Source organism: Larus michahellis, chromosome 13 (assembly GCF_964199755.1).
Source record: "Larus michahellis chromosome 13, bLarMic1.1, whole genome shotgun sequence".
Taxonomy (NCBI): domain Eukaryota; kingdom Metazoa; phylum Chordata; class Aves; order Charadriiformes; family Laridae; genus Larus; species Larus michahellis.
Genome location: NC_133908.1, coordinates 14,876,579 through 14,904,294, shown reverse-complemented (window position 1 = coordinate 14,904,294; position 27,716 = coordinate 14,876,579). Strand labels below are relative to the sequence as shown.

Below are 27,716 nucleotides of genomic sequence, written 5' to 3'. Positions count from 1 at the left end.
CCAAAGTGTGCCATACACGCACGCGAGCGTTTCTCTGACTTTTTGTTTGCCATTATCAGCCGCACAAACTGTAAGAACTGCTTCAAACTTTGTTCTGAATCTGTTTCTTTTCTTTTTGTGAAGCTGTCGGCTGTGATCCAGTCTCTGGCCGTCACACCCATTCATCACTCTGAATATTTGGGTGCTCGGCTCGGCTGGAGACGCAGGAAAATAGAAGCACAAACAGGGTGTTACGCGGGGGTTCCATGTTCGGGGTGTCCCCCCGAGAGCAGGCAGACACCCCACAGCAGGGACCGAGCGGCGGCTGCCCTCCGTCACTCTCCGCTTGCTGTTGTCACCTGCACGCAAGTCAATGGCGTCGCTGCAATTTTGTGTGTAAATGATGGATTTTGCTGCCTTTCATCAATTCCCAAATTTCACACAAACACCCCAGTTCCTTTTCAAAGAAATATTCCCCGTTACCTTGTTATTAAAGCTTGTAAACAAGCATTCCAAGTCTAACTGCCAAGACATATTTTCTGAATATAATCTAAAAGGGGAATGATAATACCTAGCCAAAGAGCGAGGAACGCAAATTGTACCTCTGCGGTATTATATCCATGAGGTAAAAGACCTCCCTGGCTCTCCAATACCTTGCTTATGGGGCTGCCAAGGATAAAGAAGTTTTTCCAGCTTTGCAAAGTTTTTAAGGCTCGCTTGTCCTCAGGTAGGAGAGAGGCAGAATCAGACGCACTAAAGGCGAGAGTAGTTTTGTATTTTCTTATGGGATGCAGAGACCTGCAATATCTCAAAAAGTTTTGTAAGAGGACGTATGTGTTTTTGTACATACAGCTGGATAGAAATACTGCTTTGTGTTTGTGTTCACATGCGTTTGTAAATAATTGTGTGATATTACATAGATGTTGTGTGATAGGACAAGGGGTAATGGCTTCAAACTGAAAGAGGGGAGATTTAGATGAAATATCAGGAAGAAATTTTTCACTCTGAGGGCGGTGAGCCCCTGGCCCAGGTTGCCCAGAGAAGCTGTGGCTGCCCCATCCCTGGAGGGGTTCAAGGCCAGGTTGGACGGGGCTTGGAGCAACCTGGGCTGGTGGGAGGTGTCCCTGCCCAGGGCAGGGGGTGGCACTGGGTGGCCTTTAAGGTCCCTTCCAACCCAAACCATTCCGTGACTCTATGACATAAAGGGTCTTGCGTTCCACTCACACCTGCGTCATGTGCGCTTTCTTAATGCCATGCAGTTGGAGGGAAGGGATCTCTGGTCTCCGGCGTGCAGGAGGCTGGCCCATCAAGCTATACAGCATAGTCTTAAAGAAGTAATTAAGTTTGATATCCTGCTGTTATTTTTAATTTCTTTGATTTAATGTGGGTAAGCTTAACAATCCTAATATAATACTGAAACAGCACAGAAATTTATCATGTCTTTTCCCCATTACGAAGAAGAAAGTGGAAGGAACTAGCAATAAGCAGGAGAGGCTGTGGAGACCATATGGTCGTCAAGTCTTTACTCATTAGTGGAAATCTGCCTGAAAATGGGATCACTTTTTGCTATAAACCTCAGTCATGCCAAAAGCCAGGATTTCCCAGAATGACTTCTTTGTGTGCAGCAGAGCACCGGTGCGTGCGTTCAGCAGGCTGCCAAAGAGTTAAGCAGGAGACGAGGTCTGGGAAGGCAGGAAAGCCTCGTGGAGGTGCTGGTGGTGGAGGTGCGGGATGTAAGGAGTACTCTTCCAGGAGCACAGGATGGACACGACCCAGCTGCGGGGCTGCTGGTGTCGGCGGGGAGGTTCACTGGTTTTACGGGCTCTGCTTGGGGCAAGAAGTCTCCCTTGGACTTGGAGGGCTCATCTTTCACCTGTTTGTTGTCTTTACGAAGAGGGGCTCAGTGCTTCCCTGGCCCTCAGGGCATTGATGGCACGGCTGCGTCAATGCCATCATCAGTGCCATCATCCCGGCAGTGGCAGGGATGGCATACGCAGCGAGAGGGACTGCGGGCAATGCCGTGCCTCGGGCTCAGTCGTGCTCAGGGAGTCTCTGCCAAACACATCAACTGTTGGAAGCTCCCAGGGTCTCCATCAACTGTTGGAAGCTCCCAGGGTCTCTCATGAAGTCAGTGTTAGAGATACTGTCCTCGTAATCCTCTTAAAAGGCATCCTTGGCATTGCTCTGAGCAGGTTGGATTGTCGGGAATTGGCTGTTCGAGGGAAGGGGGGGGTTTCCAACGCCTCGCAGTCCCTCCTCTGCGGTACCTGCCGTACAGAGGGGACGCCAGGGCAGAGGAGTTAATAATACTGACCCACTCCAAAGGTGTCTTTTAAAAATTAATGAATGCTAATGAATCCCCTTGGCTGTAAAAACAATAATAACGCCTTTTACAGCACTTTTCATCAACAGTGCTCATAATTTAGTATATATGTCAATATTGTCTGCAGCAGTGGCAAAGCCATTACTGCAGCCAGTGCTAGTACACACGTCGCGACTTCGATTTAGATGTCCGTTTTCTGTAAATCACGTTTTGCATGCAAAACGAGTATTTGCATATGCAAATGAGCAGACATCTAAGTGGCCATGTGTGCCTGCTAATATCTGCTCTGCATGTTCGCTTATGGTAACTGTGCTTGGCGAGCAAGAGCACGTGAATTTGTGTATAGCAACCATGAAGGCAGAAGAAAACCAAGTAAATCAAAATGTGCCTTGATTTTAAAATGATTTAGGAAGCCTTAGGTGTTATTATAAGAAAAAAAGCTCAGCTGAGAGCTATACCACACCGGCAAGCTTCAGTTAGCGCGCGCGAGCACAAGGCCCCGTCAGAAATCCCAGCAAAGCCAGGATTTGTAATGAACACATACATTCCAGCTGAACTCTGGCATTGCAGATGCCGTGACAATTAGGTTGATCTGCCAGGTGATATTGCCGCGTGGCGTTTCACTTCGTATTCATCACAGCCTGAACCGCTGCTTAATTTTAATTGCATGCTGCAGCAGGTAGATGGTGTCATATCACATGCACTTCTGAGTGAGGCAGAATGCTTGGAATATATTATGAACACAGGTTATTATAGGGCTTTTAACTGTGCATTTAGCAGTGGTAGATGTAAAGCTTTTAGCTTGCACTCCTGTTTATTAATTAATAAAGGGCTCTGTTCTGACATTACTTACGTCCTCCTGTGTCTCCCATTTTAGATGCTGGTCTCATTTAAAATGATAAGTAGCCCGATGCACTTCTCATGAAATTCACTTAAAGCTGGCGGCTTTCCTTGCAGAGGCGTGCCAGGATTCACGCTGCCGTCTCCTCTTCGGCAGCCTCTCCTCCAGGGCCCCTGGGCACCGCAACTTTTGCAGTTGGCACAGGGCGGGAGGGCAAAGCCACGGCCGCAGCCCCGCTTGGCACACAGCGAGCCCTTCTCTCGAGGACTGTCCTGGGGCCAGCGCGGCCAAGGCTCCTCTGAGCGGTCACTACTCCCCTCCTTCATGGCAGATCCACCTTCCTGGAGGGGTGGAAGATTTAGACCTGGCGCAGAGCATCCCGCAGCCATATGGCACGTGTGCCAAAGCAGGACACGCGGCAGAGGTGGCTGTGAGAGCAGGGCAGTGCTGGCCGAGCTTCTGCGGTGTAAAAGTGCGGCCTCCAATCCCCCTTTTTGGGAGAGAAGCAGGAGGGTAAAAACAGCAGGGAAGGAAGAGAATCCCTGAATTCTGGGCAAAGTGCTGACGAGTCCCAGCTCGCTTAATGGTGGTGTTTCCATATGTGATTTCTTATCCCATCTACGCCCACCTCCGTCGGTTCCGCCTGTTCCTCGAGGACACCGCTCTGGGACTGCAACATCTCTCGACATTGAGGACAGGCCTCTGTGGTGTCTGAGTCCACGGGGCTGGGCCCCAGGGACGTGGCAGGGGACGTGGCTTCGGTGGCTGCTGGCCCCCAACACTGTCCTTTGCACCACACGGCCCCTTGCCAGATTTTCAACGTGCCCCAGGTTTGTGGTGTTGGGGTCTGGAGTTTTGGGTCCTCCCTCACGGCGAGAGTTGCCTCTGCATCTCCTTCAGCAGCAGCTGTCGTCCGCGTTGGCCGCGGTTGGAACTCGCCTCTGACTTGCTTTAGGCACAGGCTGCTCTGCTGGTGCCTGTCTCCTTTGCAACCTTTCCTTTTTTAGTTTTTTTTTCTTTTTTTCCTACTGGCTTGTGGTGGGCCAATAACTCGCAGCAGAAACAGCTTCTTCTGATTAGGATCTGCTCAGGTATTTTTGTATCTTTAGCTCTAATTTGGATGACAAATCCCCAATAGCTGTGATACCGCCAGGGGAAGTGCGTACCGATGGTTAGGGCAGACTGAAGCGGTGTGATGATGTGGTGTTTGTGCTGATTGCAAACATGTGCTGAACGGAGAGAGCCTCTTTGCCTCCAAGCAACCCTGGGCTTCTCTCCCCTCCTCTTGCTGTGAGTATTTCCAAGCGAACGAGGGGCAAACCCGCCTGTAGCCTGAGCTGCAGCCACGGGCGTTATCCCGGCAAAGTGCCCAATCCTCTAATTTCATTGTGTGGAAAAGCCTGGAGGTACATTTTCTTCTTAAAAAATCGCAGGAAAAATGTTCAGAGCTTGACGCTGAGTATCCCGTGCTCCAGCCTACAGGGGAGCTTGAGGGAAGTCGCGGCCAGCGTCTTCCTGACCCCCTGGTGCCAGTTTGGGACAACACCAGGGCTCCCTCTGCCCCTGCTGCCGCCAGAGCAGAGCCGGGTTCTGGCAGCACCATGCACGGAGCAGGTTGGCCGGGGCAGAAGGACGGTGCCATCGGCTTCAGCCGCTTTCCCTTCCTCTTCTCCGGCTGCCGCCACTCCAGCTTGTGCAGGCTGGGAGGAAAATTCCCGGCACTACATCGCTGGTCCTGGAATCAGTGGCTCAACCTCCTTTGGCTGCTTACGCGTCGGTGCGGCCCGGGATTAGCATTCCTCCAAGGTGCAGCAAACGTTAAGCAGATGTATCAATAGTAAGAATATTTTTTTCGTGGATGTTGAAGGTTTGTTTTCATTAAGTATTCTGGAAACGTTGCTCTTTGTGCCTGAGTATTTGGGTTATGGAGCATACTGCAAGCTCTGAAATTTGCTTTTTTTATTTAAGTTTTTTCTGACTTGAAAGGCTGGTTTTTATAACAGGTCAATTTCAGACCATTTGATATTGATATATGAAGATCCTTAGGGATTATTGTAATGCATTTTTCATCCTGCTGTGATAGTATCATATAAGGAAAATGGGACTGACTGTTAAGTACAAATTGAAAAAGACATGGTCATTTAAGATAACTCCTTATCTGTATACAAGGAAATGGTATCAGGGAAATAGACCACCAGTTGACAGAAATAAATTTTGCCTCGGGCTCCTCCTTCTCTTCCCCGGCTGCTCGGGCTTTCCTTTCCTTTCCCTTCCTTTATTCAATTACATTTATCGCCACGTCTCAGCGGGCTGGATGTGAACCTGGCTGGCCAAGGCTCTCGGGTGGACGGTCCTGCCCGGCCGGGGGGCAGCCCCACAGCCTTGGGGACCACGGGGACCCCCTGGTGTGGCCGCAGACCGTGCCACCACCAGCCTGTCCCTGCCCTGGTGGCACTGCCGGAGCCGAAGGGCTCCACCAGCGTTCTTGGGACCAGCTGCTAAAAGGGACACCCGGAATTTATTTGCCTGTGTCTGGATGTGCTGGAGCAAGTGGAGGAACTTAATGAATGATTTCTTTAGTCAAGTGAGGGCTGTTTGTTTTTATAGCCCTTATAAAAAGATAGGAAACAAACCCAATAAGCCAAGTCACACTCAATCCAGTCATATTTTTTTTTATTCCTGGCATTTTATCTCAACTCACTCTATTTTAATAAGCTGTAAATCAGGGCTTATTATGATGGTGTGAAGAGTGTCAACGGGCCCTCTTAGCGCTCCCGGGAATGACGCTGCGCTGCCAGTCCCTTTCTGCAGACGGTCTGGCGGTTCACTGGCTGGTGGAGTTTGTTGGAGAGTCTTCTTCACAGAAAGCTGCAAAACCCATTTGAATTTATGATCGTTTTGGAGCCTGAACAGGAAAAGTGTGTTTTTCCAGATCCTGTGAGGTAATCACAGTGCGATGACATATGTTGCAATTCTCTATACGCTGCCACACGCTATGCTGAGCATAATCTCCGAAGTGCGCTTTCTCCTCCTCGGTGATTATTATATCCCGTTTGGACTCCAAGCGTTTTGACCATTAGTAGAATGAGGGTGATTACAATTTGGCATAAGGCATTGCAGTCAGAAGCCAATGTTTAGAGACAGTGGTATAAGAGAAGTCCCATAATTGGAGCTGTAGGGATGAGTTTGCCAGAGTATCTATTGCTGGCACCAAATCCTTCTTGGCGCCGCACCTATTGTAGCTGCACTTTGGCCCACACCTTGTTTCATACTGAGCCTGCAATTAAAATGCAATCAGTCGTCCTTGTCCAGCCCCTGGCTAGCACTTGTGCAGCCCAGATTCCCATACGTGCCCAAACGGCGTTCGAGGCGTCCGCAGTTTGACACCGCAGGCTCGCTGCTGGCGCCTTGGCCAGGGCTCACGTACTAATTCCGATGAGAACTTCGCAAACTTTGATTTAGTGTCAAAGCAGTCCCAGAGCAAAATCCCCGCGCTGCAACATGGCATTCCTGTCTAATCTCCCAGGACTTTGGGACTTCGTGTCTGCAGCTCTCCGCTTCCCTTTACGTTATCCCTGGGCACTCAGTGTCTATTGCATTTAGTGATGACCATTTTTTTATTATTTCCTTGTTGAATTTGTATTTCCGTGTTCTATTTCCCAGCAGCGATACCGAGGGACACAGCAGCCTTTCAGTGCTGCTCAGCTCTTCTTGTCCGAGGTATCACAGCTCTGCAACCGGAGCGATTGCTGGGGCTTGTGGAAAGGCTATGAGAGAGGCAAGCATGATGATACAGGGGAAGGAGGGATGGATGGCACAGAGGACTTGAGGAATCGGGGATGTAGGAGATATCCCAGCAGCTGGAAAAGTCCTCAGAAAATTCCAGTCAAATACAGTTTTGCAGCAGCGCAGGAGGAACCGCTTCTGCCTCCAGAGAGGGTCTATGGATTCTTCAGCTGCCCTTTGCCCAAGGGACTGTCTGCGCTGGAGACGCCGCACATCCTCCCCTGCTGTGTTTCATCGGCTTTCCTGGAAGATGTAAGGAGGCTGTAACTGCCACAAAACGCTTTATTCCTGGGCACAAATGGTGGCACCATGTCTGGAGTGGGCACGGCAGCGCAGCCAGCAGCGGTGGGGAAGCCCCGCGCTTGGCTGTGAGGAGGAGACCGTTTGCTTTTTGGAGAAGCATTATCCCGGCATCCCATTTAGAGCCCACACCTGGTGGCACCGGGCCTTTCACTGAGCCGGTTGCTTCATATAACGGGCTCAACAGCATGCTTTATAATTAAAATATTATAGCTGGAAATGTTGACTATCTTCCAATTATGCCAGGAGGCTTCTGTTTGCACGGCTTGAAGCATAAGCTGGCAGTGAAGGCTGGTGCGGAGCAAAGACAAATGCATTTATGTTGGGCTGCATATTGTCTCCTACTCTAACATCTCTCTAATTCGCACCGTGGTACTGTTGCTTGCATAGCCCATAATTTCCTTCACACCTAATTGAACTTTGTTTTAAAGTCTTTTGCCTAACTAACGTCCACGGAATGCTCTAACATGGGCTCTTTGGCCTTTCCTTCTGGTTCTCCATCAATATTTACAACGCGAGGCTTTGGGGAAGCCACCACCGACCGCTGCGTGGAGAGGGCTGGGAGTGGGGCCATGGCTTGAGGGATCGGCTGCTGGTGCCTGGGAGGGCACGGTGGCACCCTGAAACCCCTTGTTCCACTGGAGCAGCCAGATCAGAGCCCGAATCCTGCAGAAAACATCCCCGACGGCCCCTGCCATGGTGCTCACGGGGCCGTGGCTCAGCCTGCCTCCATGGAGGTCCAATGGCCAGCAGAAGCCACCGGTGGTCCTGGCTGGTGCCTGGTGGTGGCCACACTCCCACCACGTACGTGCCGTGGGGTTGCTTGAGGATGGGGTGCAGGGGTGGGTGCTTCAGGTGGGGTCCCCTGTGCTGTCACCCGGTCCCTCTGCTGTGACCCAAACATCTGCCGAAAACAAAAGCGTGTATGAGGGAACAGCCTCTCTCTTTCTTCAGGGGCTGCTTAAGACTGTACGAGGAGATAAGCAAATTATATGGCCTTAAATATCTGTGGGATCTGTGATTCTCAAGACAGCCATCAAGGCAGGGCTAACAAGGGCACTTTAAACACCGAGTCAGGCATTTCTATTGCAGAGATCCTTGTCTCAGCCTTTCCCCTGGGAGAAGAGCAGACAGCAGGTTTGTTAAAGAACAGTGCCTTTTTTTTTTTTTAAGTTTTTCAAAGTGAAATTCTTAGGTTTTTTTTCTGCTATTGCTAAGGAAACTGAACGTTTTGTCCTTGCTGGCCCCTGAGCTCCAGCGCTTATTGCTGGGGTGGAAAAGGCTCCACGCATGTGGCTCAGCGTCCGATGGGAGGTCAGGGATGCTGACAAATGCACTGCGGAGCACAGCTCACGTCAGGAGAGCCCTGCAGAGACCTGGAGTAACGGGAGCTCCCAGGGCGCCCTGGCAGGGCGACGGGAGAGGGTGACGTGCAAACTGGCAGTGCAAAAAAGAAAAAAGAATAGGCCAAGCATCTTTCCCTGCACGTGCGGAGGAGAGGTGGGATGCCTGAGCGCAGCGCCGGGTGACGCTTTGCCAGCCTGGCACATTCGGTTTCAGGAGGTGGCTGGGATGAGGAGGATCTGGCCAGGCAAAGCGGTGACGATGGCTGGATCTCTGCCCTCCACCCCATGGCCAGCATCCCCATGAGCACGGCTGCCTGCTGGGGGGGACACCGGTCGTGCCTCTCCCCACCGCCGCTGCCACACACCTCGCAGGGACCCGCAGACTGGGGAGACGGGGAAGGAGTGCTTGTATGATGGGTCTATTGATTTATCAGCTCTTCCTTGGGGCTGGCAGGAAGGATAATCCTCATTAACACACCCATTATTGCTGCGGCTCCTCGGGAAAGAGTTCTGATTTAATTCTAGCTGTTGAAAAGAAAAGTGCTTTTGAATTAGTAATGTTTATCTAACACAGAAAACTCCAGGTCACCTGGGATAGTTCACAAGTGGTGTCTTGTGTTTAGGAGGAAAGGGAAAAAAGGGGTTTTAAGAGGCAAAACCCTCCCCTGAGCTGGGTCTGCGGCTACGAGACTGTGCAGGCTACAGAGCAGTGTGCTGCGCAGAGATCTTCTGAACAGTGTCCCGAATTGCAAAAGCAGGGATTTTTCTGAACACGTGGGGGCTGTTAATGTGGCAGGAGAGGCCCCACGCAGCGAGAGGTGAGAGGAACCCCAGGGGGATGTCTGGGGGCAGCTCCCTGCCCGCTGCCCACCCAGTGGGTCCGTGGCCAAAGCCTGTGCCCACCGCTGAGGCTGTGGATGTGGCTGGTCCTGATGGTGGGCAGCTGTGGCCCCCAGGCCAGGCTGGGGGTGGCCACATGGCCAGCTGGGGCTCTGAGCTGCCCCAGCATCTCCGGCCACCGCTGCCCAGGGGATTTTGGCTGCGGCTGCCCTGAATCACCTCTCACAGAGGCTGTTGTGGAAAAGCAAAAGCAGCAGGCGATGTGCCGGGTACCAATCCCAGGGGAGTGATGCGGGATCCATGCAGGAGCTGGGATCCAGCCGGGAGCCCTCAGAGCTGGTGGTGGGTGCACAGCCCCAGCTGGTGCCGGTGATGCGTGGGGCACTGGCCTGCACTGGGGAGCTCGTCCTGCTCCTCTCCAGCATCACAAGCACTTCAACCAGCCCCCCGGCACCCTCTGCTCCCAGCCATCCCTCTCCTCCTCCCTGGAGCAGCAATTTCAGGAGGATCCCGGTCTTGCTCCGGGTGATTTTCAGAGGGCTGAAGGATATTATTCTCTCTGGCAGATTCATCAATACTTTTAATTAGCTTTTTTTTTTTTTACCCTGCTTCCAGTCCCTTCATAGATATCAGCCTCTTAACAGATTTGAGTATGTTTTGAACTGCCATACTCAATGCCATTTAAATCACTTCTCAAGGGCACTGGGCCAGGGATGTGCAGTGGCAGTTTAAAAGGATTAGAGCCCTTTGTTTTTTCACAAGTGGTTCAATTTACAAAAGATCAGGGTTCAAGACCTGCACACTATAAAGTGACTTAAAGCCATGAAATCTATTTCTCACTAATTCTAGATTACTCTCTACTTAGGAGCCCAGGGTGCCAAAAATGGTGGTTTTTGTTAAAATGATATGAAATCCTAATGCAAGTCCTTTTAACCACTATTGCTTAGTATACAGTGTCATGCAAATTCTGGACTATGCGAGCAATTATGTAGCAATGAACATGATCATTTCGATTAAACCAACACATGTTTTCAAAGATTTTATTTAAAGCAGATAACCGTAAAACTTTGTCACTTAGCTTCTCCTCTCGGGCATACACACAATGCGTTAAACACCCCACGTATCTCTTTTGTAAAGTCCGAGCATTAATTGCCCACTGCTTATTCAAGCTAAAGCACCCATTGAGGTAAATGGGATTTCGTCTGAATAAAGACTGCAAAATTGGACCTCTTGTCTGTAGACGAGAGATAGGAGACCTATTTGTATTTTAGGGTCCCCCGCTGCAAAATTGGAGCGTTAGGGAAGATGGGCTTTCTGGTAAAAAAAGTTTTATCTTACTCAGCATCGCGCTCCTAATTTGAAATGGAGAGAACCGGTGGCCCACGCGATCATGAATAAAGAACAGTGGGAGAAACTGGGTCAGGCTGGCAAGAAGGTAGGAGCTGCCCCGATTGTTTTTCTCCCAGCCATTAGCTTCACAAGAGAATCCTTTTTCTCACTGGACGACTGTACTTTATTTTTCTAAAGCAGTATCCCTCTGACAACCAAAAAGGAATACTGCATCTGCAAATGAATGGTGCCTGCAAAGAGACAACATGAAATTTTTAAAAAGCATGGTAATAAACGCTATTCAAAAAAACACAATCTCTGAAAAACACGGCCTATTGAAATGACAAGCCGAAAATCATTTGCTAAGCACTGAAATGGCCCCTTTTGTCACCCCAATCCTTCTGTTGACAGTTACCTTTCAATCCTACAATTGTGCAGTAAGTACTGATTTTTATTCAATGTTCTATTCACCCTGCGTATTAATGAAAAGAAAAAAAACTTGTAAGAATAGCCTTTAATAGGCTGATAGACAAGGCTCCCCTATTCTCCTGCTAGAGCTCCTCTTATCAGCTTCTCACAGTATTGCTTGCTTGCTCAATTCTTTCCCTTTTCTAAACTTTGCTCACCCATCTGGGCTTTTTCTCAACTGAGATGGAAACATTTTTATTTCAAAAGTCTCTCTGACCTTTTCTTCTCCTCAAGACAACGTGTTAGGTGGAGCGCTAACCTCAGACGAGCCTTTTTTTAGGCTCAAAGGCTACAACGAGCCGAGCCGATCTGGCCTCAGCTCATCCGAAAGGAGCGCTGATCCGAAGGCGCGGGCCGGAGGGGATGTTCCCTGACACTCCAAAGCTCTCCGGGGCCAGGGGATGGCAGGGCAGCAGCTGGAATAACGCCTGAGACACCACCCCAAGAGAGCAGGACTGGAGCTCGCCCTTGCTTGCCCTTGCTCGCCCTTGCTTGCCCTTGCTCTCGCCGCCCTTCCCGGCACTGCGCCCGTGGGAGCCGTGCTCCCGATTTGGGGGTGGCCATTCCTGGTGCAGGGAAAGGTTTGTCACAGCTGCTCAGGTGCCACCGTTCCCATCCCTTGGCCAAAGCAACGTGTTTTATGTAGCTATTGCAATTAGAAAGTGTATAATGAAAACTGGACGGTGTTATCCTTGGCTGAGAGTACCAAAGGATAATTCTCCCAAAGTTCTTGAAAGAGTAATGAGTAGCTTTGCCCAAACCTAACTATTATATTTATTACAATTAAAAGTCAACTTTGTAGCTCATGTCCCCAGTCTGTGACTGCGGATGCATTCCCACGCATAACAGAGCCAGTGGTCACAGTGGTGGGTCTCCGTGTGGAGCTGCCTCTCGGTCCAGCTCCGGGGACACAGCAGCCTCGGACTGCCCCCAGCGAGATGCTCTGCAGTGCTGGAGCGTGGCCGAAGCAGGGGGTCCCAGCTCTGCCCCGGGCAAGGACCCACCTCTGCATGTCTGCCAGTGTGGCATCAGCCCTGTGGTGAGCTGCCAGCCTCTTCAGCAGGGCACGGGCAGCCCGAAGTCTTGAGCAATCCCACCGCCCCGGCTGCCCGGCACAACCACCACGGGCTGCAGACCCCCTTGGCCAAGCAGGGACGTCAGGGACACCCCGGCCTGGGGCAATGAGGGTGCGTGTCCTCTCCCTAGCCCGCTCCCAGATGCGATGCATCCCCCATGCTCCGGAGGGGAGATGCCTCCTCCTTCTCCACATTCCCCGCTCATGCAGTTTTTCTTTCCAGTAGGGAAATTCAGCACATAACTATCCAGGATTGCAAAAATGTAAACAGTCTGTGTTACATGTCTTCAAATTACAGCCCCGCTGCTCTACACATGTGCAGCTAATAGAAGCCCTCTGCTAGCGGGGGCCCCGCTCCAGGCCAGTGCCAGCGGCTGCCCGGTGCTCCCTGCCCCGGCTGCCCCCATCCCCGGCGCTGCTCCGGGTCCCCCCCTGTCACTGGGTGCCCTCTGGCACCCCGCCGGCACCTTTGCCGTGGCCGAGGGCAGCCCGGAGCTGGCCGAGCCACCCAGCGAATATTAAATAGGAGAAGTCTACTTAGAGGTTGTTTGAATAGAGGAAATTGTTTTACATTGTGATGCAATATTTCCACACCGGGGTCTCATTTATGCAGCATATTAAAGTCAACACACTGCACATCTATCTCCATAAGGAGCCGGGCCCATTATCCCCAGTTACTTTTAAGCAGTCTTTGGCTTAGTTCTGACGTGCCTGCCAGTGCCATATATCACGGGGAATGCAGTTCTTTAAACTGCAGTTCGTGATTGATAGTTTAACCTTTTTCTCTGAGGTTAATTCGATATATGCTGGTGTAAACTATAAACCAAAGCTCCAGCCTGTCGGGAGGAGGTAATCTACATGGCACTCTTTATGAGATCTCAGGTGCTGCAGTAATTACACCATCTTCTCCTCCTCCTCCTCCCTCTGCTACTTCTCCCTCCTGGTGAGAGAAGGAGGAGGAGGAGGAGGAGGCGGCACCTCGCCGCCCGCCAGCACCTGAGGAGTCCAGCTCTGGCCCTGCTGCGGCAGAAGGGGCTGGTGACCAGCTCGAGGGACCACCTGAGGTTCCTGCTCTCACCAGCTCCCATAGGTGTGCTAAGGTTTCCCCGGCCAGAGTGGGATTTTGGCGTGGCTCGGCCCTTGGGCTGCTCCTGAGCGCGTTCCTTCCCGGAATCCTACTGCTGTTCCTGGAAATCGAGGTGGAAGTGGCAAGGTAGTGAGTGCCTGTCTCGGCACACTGTGGTTCTTTCATGGAGGTGGGAGGGACGTGAGGCCACACTGGGCGCACAGATGCTCCTTCTCCCACCGCATCTTTGCGGGGTGTTTCTAAGCCCCTGGCTCCTCGCTGCTCTCACGTAGCACAACCGGACATCGTGGATGGTGCTGGCTCGGTGCCTGTGCCCAAGGCAAGAGCCTCGCTGCTCTTCCCACCCCAGCCTCCCCTGCAGGAGGGGGCTTAAATCCTGTGCTGGAGCTCAAACCTCTCTTTGTTTCTTTATTTTCTCTTCTCTCTTTCATTTGTTGCTTTAGTTCCTCAGGTGGAAGGCTTTGGAGGGGTGTGCTCCCTTCCAGTCGCACTTTTGTGGCATCTTGGCAGTAGAGCTCATAGCAAAGAGAAGGGGAGTGACGTGGGACGCATGCAAGATGTCGGAGGGTGCTGTCACCTCCGCAGGCAGCTGGGACCTGCCCAAGCCACCCCCAAGGCCATGGCATGTCCCGAAGCAGCAGGGGGGTGCAGGGCGAGGGGTGTCCTCCGGCCTCCTGGGCAGATGTGCAGGCTGTGGGTGTCAGGACGTGGGTTATTCGCCTCTTCAAACCCAGGTGGGGGCTTTGTCTTGGGGAGGAACGTTTAGGAGATGACAGGCTTCCCTTGGAGCTGTGAGAATCGCACTGGATTCGTAGACCGGGGGAAGGAGATGGGCTGACCAGGAGGGGTCAAGGGACAGCTGCAACTTGTGGGGATGTGGGAGGGCCCTTGTTCCAGGCAAAGCGCCAGAATTTATATTTGCAATTTTTCATACAGCTGGCCTGCCTGCAGCATCCTTATAAATGAAAGTGGGGGATCCCTCCGGTCCCAGAGCAGCCTGCACCACGGAGCCTCATGCTGTGGCCTGTTAATAGCCGAGATTTAGAGATGCCAGCTCTTCCCAGGCACACTTTCCCCTGATTTGGGATCTCTTTACGGATGCAGCCCAGAGTTTGGAGGCCACTCAGCTCAGCTGCTCTTGCAGGGACGCTGGAGCAAGCGCCTGCACCGCCTTTTCCCAGTGAGAGCCTGGTCCCCCGCCTTTGCTGATGGGACTCAGGAAACCTGTCGCTGCTCTCAAGCTGGAATGAGGTTTGGTGGCAACCAGGTCTGCAGAGGGTTTGCCATCAACCTCGAGCCCTCCTTGGCGTGGAGGACCTCGGTGACGCTCATCCGGCAGCAGACTGTGTGTGGCACAGCTGTAACCTGATAACGCTCTTCAGGAATGGCTGCGGTTCACGCATCTTTTTGGCCTCTGTCCCCAAAGGGTCATTATTTCCATAGGAAACAACTATTTCTGCTCAAGATCAATAAGATTTTGTGGAGAAAAAGGAAGAATTTTAAAGGCTTCGTTTAATTTAATTATTTCTTTGCAGGACGCTCCCTTTGGTAACAATAGGAATTCGATTCCTGCCAGAGCAGACTCCTTAATTAGACCCCACAAAATGAACAGTAACGTGTCTCTGGGCTGAAATTCTCCCTTTCTGGAGCTTGCAGAAGGGAGGGAGTTTCTAACTCATAATTGCATCTGAATGCAAATGGCTGTGCCAATGTGAATATATTAAAAGCAGCAGCGTCAGCAATCACTGTGAAAAAAAAAATACATACAAATGAGGCACTAGCTTATTGCTCCATTTGGATGCTGTGAAATGGCACCTTATTGTGTTATTATAAGATTTCTTGCTTAGTTAACAGAAAATGCTTACAATTAAGTCTGAACTCATTTAGTGCTCAGACTAATTCACATTAGAAAAAGGATGTGACCTCGGCTCCACATCCCTTTTCTGTGGCTCTTGCCGTACGTGGAGGTGGCGCGTCTGGTGGTGGTGGGCTTGGGGAGGCAGCGCGGGTGGCTCTGCTGTGTCCCCTGTCCCGGCAGCGAGCAGGGAAATGCAGGGACACGACTTGCGGGAGGTGCCAGCCGTTCCCTGTGCCGTGCGAGGCTCTTGTTCGCCCCCACCAGCATCTCAGCCAGTGCCCTGGGCTGACCATGCCGGCCAAGCAGGGCGAGTGCCCGGAAAAAAAGCAGGATTAGGGCAGGAGAGCGTCATCTCTTCCAGAGTCTGGGGCTGGGAAGTGCCCAGCAAACTCAGCTCCTGTCCCTTTGGCCCCGGGCTGGTCCCGCTCTCGGGGCTGAGGCTGCCCAAGGAGGAGGCTGCTGCCCACAGAAACCTGCCTTTGCTTCCCAGAAGCAGGGGATAACAGCAACAGAAAGGGGGGGTGATGTTTCGGGGGTGCAGCACGTCTCAGGAGATGTGGCTTCTCCATCTCCAGCCCATCCTGGGAGACGGGCTGGGCTGTACACAGGCGGCCGCTGCTGGGGCCACGGGCTGCGACTGCTGAGAACTCACAGTGAATGGCCAAAGTCAACCCAAATTCACCCTTTGATCGTGAGTAAAAAGGATGCCGTGAATGCTCAGTGATTGGAAAAAACCAGGTGCTATTTACTGGATATCCAAAATTAGTGGAAGCCACTGAATTTAATCTTCTTGCATCTCTGCCCTTTTTTATGACGTTGTGAAATATCATCCCTGGTACCTTGTAAGAAGGCTCGGAGATAAATGAAGATACGTTTGTGTGTATTATCAAACACTGTGATGATGTGCCTTGCAGAAAAGCCTCCCTGGCGCATCAAATAAACACTCTGTCTTCCAAGCGCAGTTTTAAACATGGTAACTCTGGCAGGGGCCGTGTACGGAAGAATGAGAATAAGATAAATATTGAAAAAGAGTTGCACTGTAGGAAGTTCAGCATGCATCACACAGCTAAGGGCTCTGTCTAAATGCGGCTGAGCAGAATGAACAGAATAAAAATTGCAATGGCCACCTAAATTTTAACATTTCCTAACTCTGACTGCTTGGCTTGGAAACGATAACATGATGTCACTTATGTGATTTTAATTACGCTGCATTTTGTGCATTTCAAAGGGACAGCTTGTTCTCAGGGGCTGAGCCGGCTTTTGCCCGGGAAAGGTGAGCACCCAGTGATTTTCGCCGTGGTGCCGCTCGCCCCAGGACGCTGGCCGGGGCTGGAGGCGTTGTAAGGGAGCCCGGCGCAAGCCTGGGCAAAGGGGGTGTCTGTGCCAGGCGAACAATTGCTCAACAGCTCCGTCCAGTCATCAAAGCTGGCTCCCGGCCCTCTTCCCAAGGGCTTTGATTGATCCCTATGGCTCAGCACCAGGGAGATGTGGATCAAACCCCTGTGGTGGTGGACTCTGCTCCCGAGAGGTATCATCCACGGCACGGGGAGAGGAACTGCCACATCTGCCTCTTGCAGTGGCTCTTCTCGCAAAGAAACACAGGTGTGCACAATTCAGCCATGTCTGTGCATGTGGGCATGGTCCCAGAGTCTGCAAAACATCCTCAGGCTCAGACCTCTTGTCGCCGAACGCCCTGGCTCAGCAACCTGCAGCACCCACCCTGCACCCGAGGGCGGGATGGGGTGCGTGGGGAGAAAGGCTGAACCTCCGGCCAGGCACATCGTGAACCGGGGAGCTTGGGGGGTTCTGAAGCAAAGACCTGCAGGACGTGGGCAGTTTTTGGTGCCCGTCCATCCTCTGTGGCTGCCGGTGGCTCTCGGGAGCTGAGCTGCAGGTGCCCGGGCCGGCACTTCTGCGCCGTGCTGATTCCTGTGCCACTCAGAGAGCCACGGGTCCCTGAAGGGTGGTGGCTGTGGGAGGTTTGGGACCCTCTCTGTGCCCTCGGCGAGCGGTGCTGGTGACACAGGATGAGCCACGCTGCTGTAACGGGCTGGAGAGCGCGGTGGTGTTCAGGTTACAGGGAGGTAATTTGCCGGTCCAGGTCTCCCGTCAGCTTAACCCTCCCTGGGGCATTATCTCCCATCTCGTCTCTTGTTGACTTTGAATTCTCATTATGGCACTGAGGAACATAAGATGCCCACTTGTGCCAGTGATTAAGTAATTAATTATAAAGGGATGTCAGATAGACTCCTAGAGACTGACAAACGTAGTATGCCGCAGTTCAGGTATCCAGCCGAGCCGAGGCGAGAGGACAGGTACCTCGCCAAACCCCAGCAAGGAGAATTTTGCCCCCTGCGTGGTCTCCAGAGCCTGCTCGTGGGCTTTGGCATAGTTTTGCCACTGCCTGGCAGCTCTGCCACAGCCAGAGACACAGCGCCTGGACCCCACCAGCAACACCGTTAGCTGTGCCAGTCCTGCAGGTCGCAGTGCTTTTTTCCCAGCAATATCCATGTGTTGAGATTATTCCAAGGAAAAAACCGTGGCTGGATGCTGATGTGATCGTGCGCCTTCCTTCCCCGCAGCCGTCTGACTCTGCTGTGGGACTCCTCACGCAGCCACCCAAGTATCCACACTTTTCTTGTACAAATAGTAATTGTAGAAAGAAGCCTGTGGATAAATTATTATCGTGACCCTCCTTCCGGTGTGAAAAACTTTCTCGAGCCGCTGAGTGAAAAGTCAAAATTTGCATTTAAATAGAAAACGTTCGGCAGCGTGTAACACACCAGGACCTGTGTGAGGCCGGGGTCCCTGGGCTGTGGTGAAAACACGCCGGGGTGCCAGGACGCAGACCTCCAAGGAGCAAGACGGGCTGCGCTGGAGGACGCTCGTCCGCCTCTGCAGCGCCCACGGGGCTGCAGCAGCCGCCGCGGGGCTCCCAGCCCCCTCTGTCCCTCTTTGCATTGCTTGAGCCAGCAATGTGCCCTTGTGGCCAAGAAGGCCAATGGCATCCTGGGGGGCATCAAGAAGAGTGTGGCCAGCAGGTGGAGGGAGGTCATCCTCCCCCTCTGCTCTGCCCTGGGGAGGGCACATCTGGAGCGCTGGGTCCAGTTCTGGGCTCCCCGGTTCCAGAAGGACAGGGAACTGCTGGAGAGGGGACAGCAAAGGGCCACCAAGATGCTGAGGGGACTGGAACACCTCTCTTACGAAGAAAGGCTGAGGGACTTGGGTCTTTTTAGTCTGGAAAAAAGATGGCTGAGGGGGGACCTTATCAACACTTATAAATACTTGAAGGGTGGGGGTCAGGAGGACGGGGCCAGGCTCTTTTCAGTGGTGCCCGGGGACAGGACAAGGGGTAACGGGCACAAACTTGACCATGGGAAGTTCCATCTCAACATGAGGAGGAACTTCTTTGCTGTGAGGGTGGCAGAGCCCTGGCACAGGCTGCCCAGAGAGGTGGTGGAGTCTCCATCTCTGGAGACATTCCAGACCTGCCTGGACGCGTTCCTGTGCCACCTGCTCTGGGTGACCCTGCTCTGGCAGGGGGTTGGAGGGGATGATCTCCAGAGGTCCCTGCCAGCCCCTGCCAGTCTGGGATTCTGGGATTCTGGGATTCACCTTGTAACAGCCACTGAAGTTATACACTGACTGTTTTAACAGCCCACCCCTATTCATGCATACAGGGAGTCCCGGACCCCCCCCCACCCCCGATGCTGGGTGCTCATCCGCAGCTGCGCCTGCACCCCCTGGCCAGCACTGGCCATGCTTTGCTGGCCCCCGTGTCTGCTGTGTTTTGTGTTTAATAACGTGTTCCAAGAGCCGCTCTCTGGACACGCACGGCCGGGGGCTGCGCAGGAGACTGGCCAAGACAGCAAGGGCCGGGCACCAGAGGGAGAAGTGCAAAGCATTTTAGGAGGTATATAAATGAATTAAGACCCTTTTAAAGGTTAACAAGGTCCACTCTGTCTGTCATTAAAGTAACTTCATGCATTTAAATTTTAACAGTCAAACCAATTAGCAATAAAAATGTTGTATGAACTGCATTTTATTGGATTCTGGTCAAGTCAGAATTGGTTAAATGTATGATGTCTAATAGATTTTTTTTTCCCCTTTTTCTCTTTTCATTTTAAACACAACTTATGTTTCCCGGTCCAGTGGAAGACAGCGGTGCCCGCCGAGAGAGCTGAGCATGGGGCACATCGCCCGACCCTGCGGCTGCCCCTCTGAGCCGTGCGGGTGGGGGGACCCGAAAGCCCTTTGGTGGGAGAGGAGTGGGCAGCAGCCAGCATCCTCTGCTCGCCCAAAGAAATTAATGCGCCGGTGAAATAGCAACCTTGCCGCTGGGTCTGGGCTGCTGAGAGGTGGAGCGGTTGCTTTCTTTACAAAAGTTGTAATTATCTGACCTTTTTCTTTCTGAGGTGGGTCTGGGGTTGCATCGTCGTCGCTGTGCACGTCGCTTTGTTGGTAGGGCTGGGCAGGCACAGCATGCCTGCCACGTCCCTCGGCCCCACTGCAACGTCCCTGCTACTGGTGGCAAGTTATACCTGGGCCAGCAAGTCACGGGAGAGCTCGTGAGCTCAGGAGGTGGAACAGTGGCAGCCAGGGCCACTCTGAGCATCGCCAGGAAATCACTTGGGACTCTTGGTGATGCCTTTCTGCCGCAGGGACCCCTCGGAGCCCCTTCCCACCTAAAAGGGCAACAAAGGAAAATCATCTGCACCAGGGGCCCAAAAATGCTGATGCAGCAAGTTCCAGGCCTCAGCAAAAATTACAGGATTACGGCACATCTTGTGCCCGTAATAAGGACCATGTGAATGGGGATGTTTGCATAATTGCAGGCTGTCGGATGGCCAGGCAGCCATTGGAGCGTATTGCAAAGGAATCACTTCAGAGGAGATGTAGATGGTACCTGATTAGTTAAATTGCCAGCACCTGTTCGTCTTTTATTGCAAACATAAACATGAACAGTTTCAAACGACTTGAGAAGCGTTCAGTGCATCCAGCATTTTCCAGTTTGGGGTTGATAACCTCCAGTGGTGGGAGAGGGATGCTGCCCAGGGATGCAGACAGACCTCAGACCTGCTCTTGTCTTACTCCTGGAGAAACCCAAGGAGAGGTGTTATGCCCAACTGTGCGGACACCTCAGGGGACTTTCTTTGGAGGAAGGTGGAAGCGACAAGGGGTGCAAGGAACAAACAAGATGCTCTGATGAGAAATCTGTGTCTGGCTCAGCGTGACAGCAGGGCGATCCGAACAGAAAGGCTCAGTAGAAGGACAACGGTTAAATTCCCTGCACGTGGGCATGGCAGCAGTTATTGCCCCCAGAGCCCTGCAGCCAGCAGCTGGGCGGGTGCTCTAAAAACAGAGTTTGAAATGGCAAATAGTGATGGCAGAGGATGCCAGGACAGAGCTGGGACGGAGGGGGTTTGCTGCGGGACAGGGCAGATGTGGTCCCCCTGAAGGGCCGGTGCGCTGTCTCTCTGTGCTGCCAAAATACTTGGGATGAGCCCGTCCGGAGTGGTGGGCTGGGGAATTAAAACCTGTTCGATGCCGATCACCAATCAAAATGAAAAATTATGGGGGGGAAGGAGGGAGGAAAGGGGGAGCGGAGGTTAACTCTCAGCAGAGCTGCTCCAAAGGTCTTGCACGCCGAAGCTGCGGCTCCGAGCACCCCCGAGAGCGGTTGTGGAAACCAGATGTGGAGGAGCAGTCACGAGGGGGAGGGAGAGCGAGGGGCTGGTATCTGTTCATAATTACTCTTGATTTTGTGCGATGACATTGAGATTGTAGGCAAACATGAAAGAACACTTGTGGGGACAGCAACGTTCATGCCGGCCAATGGATTAATAAAGCATGACTGACATGCAGGGAGCGGGAAGGCGCACATGGAAGTGTTTTGTTGGGGGTTTGATGTTCCACAGGCCCACGGAGACCCTTGCTGGTGCTGCTGATTGCCCTCCCCCCAGCAGCACATGATGGGAGCACCACGCTTTGAAAGCTCCCAACTCAGACACCTATGTGTGACCAGTAAATATTCGCTTTGCCGTACCAAGTGGAGTCCTTGGGCCATGCAAGGAGCCTGGCTTGGGAGCAAGCGCTTGGGTGCAGGACATGTGCCCACTTGCCTCTGCCAAATGCACGGCAGAACCGCAGCAGAACGGATCCCGGGGTGCTCCCAATGGGACTGGCAGGATGCAGGCATGGGACCAGCACCCACCAGGGCCAGGCATCCCCTCAGGAATGCAACGGCATTAACGGGAACCGCAGCGTTTACTGGCAGCTCCTCCAGCGTGAGGGGGATGCAGAGCTGGAGCTGGGCTCGGTGCCCAGCCTTGCTGGTCGGCTGGGACAGTGGCTCCTGGTGGCACGGGGTCAAACGCGGCAGAGCTGGCATCATCCAGCTCAGCAGCTGGGGGCCACGGCCGGCCGCACAGAGTTAATTCCACCACAGAATTCTGGTCTTGATGCCTTCGTCCCCTTGGGCATGATGGAAACTACAGCTTCCTGCAACAAGCAGTTAGCCAGGTCTGTCAGGGGTGGGGGAGGCTCCCACGCACTCCAGTGGCAACGTTAAAAATGGGTTTAATCAAGTTTCTTCACCCTTTGAGGAAGCAATAAAAATAAAGGGTGATCATACAAGCACTACACTCCCCAGTTTTAGTAACAGCATTGTGTGTCAGCAGCTGGAATGCATTCTCAAGGGAAACTTACCCTTCCCCCCCGCCCCCGAAAAGTGGCTTGTACAAACAGCCCAGTGTAGAGCTGCCCCCAAGGTCTGCGTCCCCAGCATCGGTCCACGGGGAACATGTGGTAAATGCTCATTCAGAGCCTGAACTTGAAGACGGTGAATTCCACCAGCCCCGGCACCCAGGGCTGCTGTGGGAGAAGGTATTTTTCTGTGGGCTTCGTTCAGGGGTGCAGTGATGGGGCAGCGTCCAGGAAAGCTGAGCGAACACCCTGTGAAAACAAGTCACTGACTCAATAACAGCCAACAAATGGTTAAAACGTAAAGGTTGCCCACTTCCAGTTAAATTGAAGCAATTAACAAGTAATCAGATTAACAAAGTACTGTATTCTGGATAAAAGGATTTTTCCTTTAGTAATTGCCCCGTGGCCACACAAAGCCTGCAGTTTTGGAAATGGGATCAGAAGCGCATGGTGCTGAGCGGGTGCTCACCAGCCCACCGACCGGGCAGGGTGCAGGCAGTGCCACCGTCACACACGGCCCCAGCGTCATCTCTGCAGCCTCTGGAGTTTAAAGCGATTGATCCTTCCTTTCCTTGGAGAGGTCCCGGACTGCTGTCAGGGCCCTGGTGGACCCTGGGAAAAAATATCACCCGTTCTGAAGAAGGAGGATCGGGACCAGCCTTGAATGCTACGCTTAGCAAGTTTTCACCCAGCAGGCAGGTCGGTTCACACTTCCAGAGAAAGACAACCTTCCAAGGGCAATGGATTGGGCTGGGTGAGAGATGGGGGAAGCACAAACCAGGCTCAGTTCAGAGCAAAGGGGAGGCACTTCAGTCGCGAGCCACCTCCCTGCACTCGCTTCAAACCTGGGGAGAAAGTGTTGCCATTTTTAATTTGTAAAAGAATGAGAGGAGGAGTGTGTGAACGGAGACACCAGAAGAGCGGATGGGCAGCAGGGGCTGCCCAGCTTCACAAGCAAATTCCAGACGCTTCTGGGATTCCTTGCACCAGCAGGGTTTGTTTTCTTAGCGGTTTGGCATCCTTCCTTTCGTAACCTTCGTGTGTTGTAGGAGCAGCCTCGCTGGGTGCATGGCTGGGGAAGCACCGAGCAGCGCTTCGCGTCTCACCGGCCGGTGCCAGCAGCTGCCAGACTCCCTAGCACGCTCACGAGTTATTCCGCTCCTTCCTCTGCATTCAAACCGCTATCACCAGCCCTGTTCTCAATCACTGCAGGTCAAACCAAGCTGAAGCCTGTGGTTTGGCTGCCTGTTTGTTTAACTCTGTGCGGCTGGGAAGGTGTCACGTCTCTTCGCAGGCTGGGGCAGAGCTGCCCTGCAGGACCTGGTCCGGCTGCTCTGCCCCGTCCTCTGCTGCCAGAAAGCATCCCGGCTCTGCCTCGCTGCCCACTGAGGCAGGAAAATCTCCAGTGCAGTTCCTGTAGACCTCTGCTCGGTCCCAGCATGCTCAGCTCAGCGCCTTTCCCACCGGGCACAGTGGCTTGTGTTGGCGTATCAGTGCAGAGGTGTCATGGATGCACATGATGCTGCCAAGCCCCAGGGAAAACCCAGGATAAACCATCAGCAAACCCAGGATCTAGAGGAAAACCACTGCCAGTTGAGCGGGTGGATGTCTGTGAGAGACCTCCTGCCCCCAGCACAGACAGGAGCACCGGTATCTAACTCTTGCCAGAGGAACTTTCGCTGCACACCCATTGCATTTAGTAGAAATGATACCGGGAAGGTCAGGCTCTGGAATACGCAGCAGAAGAGCAAACAGCCAGGGTGGAACCCTGTGGCACTGCCACCTAGCAAGCACAGCCACCACGGTGGCCCGGCCAGGGACCAGGACTGGCCTGGCTCCAGCTGCAGCAGAGCCCGGTCTCACGCGCTGGCAGCGGAGTGCTGCTGAAGGCAAGCCGAAACGAGGTGGTACCTGTCACCCCTGCCAGCACGCAGGGACACAGCGAGGTGTTCCTTTGTCTCAGGACAGCTCTCTGCTAGCTGGCAGCTGCTCAGCAGGGACCACCGTGCCGGTACCCAGAACCATAAAGTTCCTGGCATCCCTATGGGCAGGAGCTCTGCGGCTGAGGACGTCTCTGTCGGGTGCTCTTCAGTCCCTGGTGAAACAAGACGAGAACAGCTCCAAGCACACAAAGCAGCACGCAGAGGTGTCCGATTCACACCGCTTTCCAGAGCCCTCTGCAGCAAGACCAGTGGCCTTGCTGGCCACCGGCCGTGCGGTGCAAGCGAGGGGAGCGACACAGGAGGCTCAGGTCTCCCAGTAGCAGTGTCCTGGGCTCTCCCGGGGAGCCTGGGCTGGCTGCCCCACCAGTGGGGACAGAGAAACCTCCTGAGGCATTGAGAAGCACTGCCTCTCAGATCCCAGACTTACCACTGCTTGTCCTGAGCCTCAGGAACTGGTAGATTTCCAGGAGGAGTAAATAAAATCCTCTTTATACCCTGGTCTTTGCTCCTAAGAGTGCTGCCTTTGAGTGGGGAAGCCCTGAAGGAGGTGGTTTGCACCTGAAGGGTCCTGCAGCCGAGATCTCAGCTCCTAGGGACACATCTAAAGACCGTGCTCCCCTCACCTCTGCTGTAGCTGACAGTCCCAGTCCCAGTCCCAGTCCCAGTCCCAGTCCCAGTCCCAGTCCCAGTCCCAGTCCCAGTCCCAGTCCCAGTCCCAGTCCCAGTCCCAGTCCCAGTCCCAGTCCCCTATTAGCCCTCACTAAGAGTAACCCCACTCCCAGAACACCTCCCCACCAGTGCTTTTATCCCCAGCAGCTGGGTCCAGGTTCAGTTGGTCCCTGATTGCCACCCAGTTTAACTCCCTCCATGCCACCTGGGGTGAAACCACGCATGGGCTCAGTGCCATGGCAATGCCCAGCTGCAGCCACTGCCATGGAGAGCCCACGGTGCCTGTGCCGTGCAGGTCCCCGGGTCCCTGGCAGCAGGCAGGGGCGGTTTTGGGGTGCGCGTGCCACCGTGCAGCATCCCCTGCTGAGAAGGAGCAATGGGGCAGAACCGCACCTGAGGTTTCCCAGCGAGTCCGGACTCGGCGGGGGGATCCAGACCTCTGTTTTGCTGAATACTTGTGGCGTTCGTGGGCAGTTAGAGAATTAAGCGCTAACCCCAGCCTGTTTGTGTCTAAGTGTGAGCGTGTGCCTGCAGCAGAGGTGGCTGGGCCAGCCGGGGAATGGGCTCTCTCCAGAGCAGCAATGCTTAACGCGGAATTGTTTTCTCTAGGCCAGGATTATCGTAATGATCTGGGTAGCTAGCCGCAGCTCCAATCCTATTACTCCATTAGCATGGGCGTTATAAGGTGACACTCTGCATCTGCTTGACAAAACGCAGCTTCAGACTTTGCACTGAGCATTTTAACCGAAAGGAATTTACTTTTCACTTGAAGAGGATTCTCTATTATTATTGGCTTATAGCTGCTTAGAAATAAACAGCAATAAATACTCTGCCAATTTACTTTCAGAATGTTCTCATTTGAAACACGTCATGCAGAAAAATATTAACAAAATAAACTCCTAGCTTATAAAAGGCTAAAGAGAGCTTTTTTTTTTTTTTTTTTCTTTTTTTTGGGAGTGTCAATGTTTGTAGAAGTATTTTCTAAAGAAGCTGCAGTTTGAATTAAGCAGCCATTGGTAACACGTTCTCTCAGGGCGAGCCACCGGAGATTGCTGTGTACATTCGCTGTGCGCTAGCGGTCGTGAAATCTCTGAGCAGACTTGGCATGACGGAGCTGGGGCAGAGCATCGCTGAGTTTTGAAGTCAGGGAAAAACGGTGAGCCCCCGCCAGGTTTAGGAAAGCCCTACACCATGCTGCTAAGCGCGGAGAAAGACCCTGCCGTTCCCCCCCCAGGTGATCCTCCAGGCCCCGTCTCCTTTTACATCCCCTCATTGTTTACCGAAAATTTGCAAGCCGTGTCTTCCAGCTCTTAGGTATCAGTGTACAAGCTAAGAAGGATACCGGTGCCTTGACACTGGATGTAACAGAGTTGTATTGTTCTTGTAATGAGCCCCAGCTCCTGGATGGGAGACACAATGCTTACACAATTACATTAGAGCAGAATAGGATTGCATTAGTTAATGGAGATGACCTCCAAAGAGGAATGTTCTACTCTTATTAATTTAAGATAATTACATTAAGTTCCCTTCTCAAACTCAGTCTACGAGAGTGTTTTTCCATGATCTACAGCACGTCAGTTCCCATGTAGTTTTTGTAGATTCTTGGCCAATGGCTATTTTTGATATAAGCATGGGGGTGACACGCGTCTCCAGAGGGAGACGTGGGGCTTCCAGCGGGGCTGGTCCTGTCGGCAGGGCTGGAAGCACACAGGGGGTCTGCCTGGTGCGGTGATCATCAGAACACAGAGCCCAGAATATTCAGATTTTCCTAATGTACAAGGCCTCCCCCAGTCACAGAAGTTAAGGTCTGGACATACCTGCAAGAACATGCTGTCCAGGATGGCGCGTCTACTGAAGAACTGTGTTTTAGGGAAAAATGATTAAGGCCAAAATTCTCCATCAGGAGACATTTATTTGGGAAGGGGACACAAAGCCCACTCTGCAAGTTGGGTGACCATGAAAGCGCAGTTTTTCCCAACTGGAAGACTTTCAGTCGCAGGGCCAAGCCCCACTCCATTACTCCCCTTTCTCAACTTGGCATGCGTTAGTCCAGTGCCAGCCCGGGAGGTACTAACATGATAAAGTGTGAAAGCCTGAAATAAAGCTTAACACAGAGTTTGGAATGGAGTTGTTCAGCATTATTGGCTTGTAAATTGTTCCTGTGATGAGATTTAGTAAAAGACTGAAGAGGTCTTTTGGCAGTGGGAGAGTATTTATGATGCTTTTGTACTGGTACACGAACACTTTCTTGTTTTGCCTGTGTTTGTGGCTGCCCTGGAGGCTGTGTCCTTGTTTATTAGTACTTTATATACACAGGTGCCGGGGAGGTTTGGGGCTTTTCCAGCCCTCCTGTCCTCAGGCACTTACCGTAAAGGTGAGAGGAAAACTGCCTGTTAGAAGAAGCGAGGGTCCACCATCCATCCTCCGGGGCAGGAGGTGCCCTGCAGAAGGTTTGGGGAGAGCTGGCGTGTCACTTGGTGGCTGAAGGTAAGCTTTCTCACGCTTGCTTTCCAGCGTTGCAGGAGTGGTGCCGAGTCCCTGCTTTTCAGGGCAGAATCCCATGAAACACCCTGGTCCTGGCTGCCAGAGGAGCCCGCGATGCCCTGTCCCGGCCTCGGGGACGATGGTTGGTGACCAGCAGCATGGGAACCACCTTCCTTCCCTCTGGTTGCGCGTGGTCGCACTAAGGCTGCCCTCGCTTACAGAGCCCAGGGGGACAGTTCACTGTTTCCACCGAAGCAAAGCCCACGCTGTGAGGGGGCGAGCTCCAGCGAGGGGCCAGCAGGTCATTGGCCATGGGCATTTCTAACAACAACCTTCAGCTCCAGCCAGCACTCACGAGGAGGACGGGGAGCGTAGGAAGAGCTCGGTGAACGGAAGCTTAGTTTTGAATTTGCCCAAACGTTGCCCCTTGTGTCAGGACAGAGGTCATGGGGAAAAGGGGGATATTCAGGCCAGTGTTTTTGCAGGAGCTACAGTGACATCTTCCTTTAACACTCACGTCACGTACGCAGCCATCACGCTGTTGCTGGCAGTCGAGTGCCTTTGTGTCCCCGTGCCCGCGCTGCTGAGTGTCAGAGTGATTGCTAACGCCACGGTTCCCACCCTGCACGCTTTGGAGGGGCTTCTCCCCCCCTTGGCGGTGCTGTACTCGAAAAGCACAGTTA

The 27,716-nt window shown here is 52.9% G+C and overlaps 1 long non-coding RNA gene across 1 annotated transcript; it reads right to left on the bottom strand.

Moving 5' to 3' along the window:
• Positions 1-21,525: 21,525 nt before the first annotated feature.
• On the bottom strand, positions 21,526-24,518 carry LOC141750887 (uncharacterized). Its single transcript, XR_012589819.1, has 4 exons — positions 24,308-24,518; positions 23,849-24,032; positions 21,941-22,186; positions 21,526-21,830 (listed from the first exon to the last, which is right to left on the bottom strand). It is a non-coding gene; the product is annotated as an uncharacterized LOC141750887 (long non-coding RNA).
• Between the last annotated feature and the right edge of the window lie 3,198 nt (positions 24,519-27,716).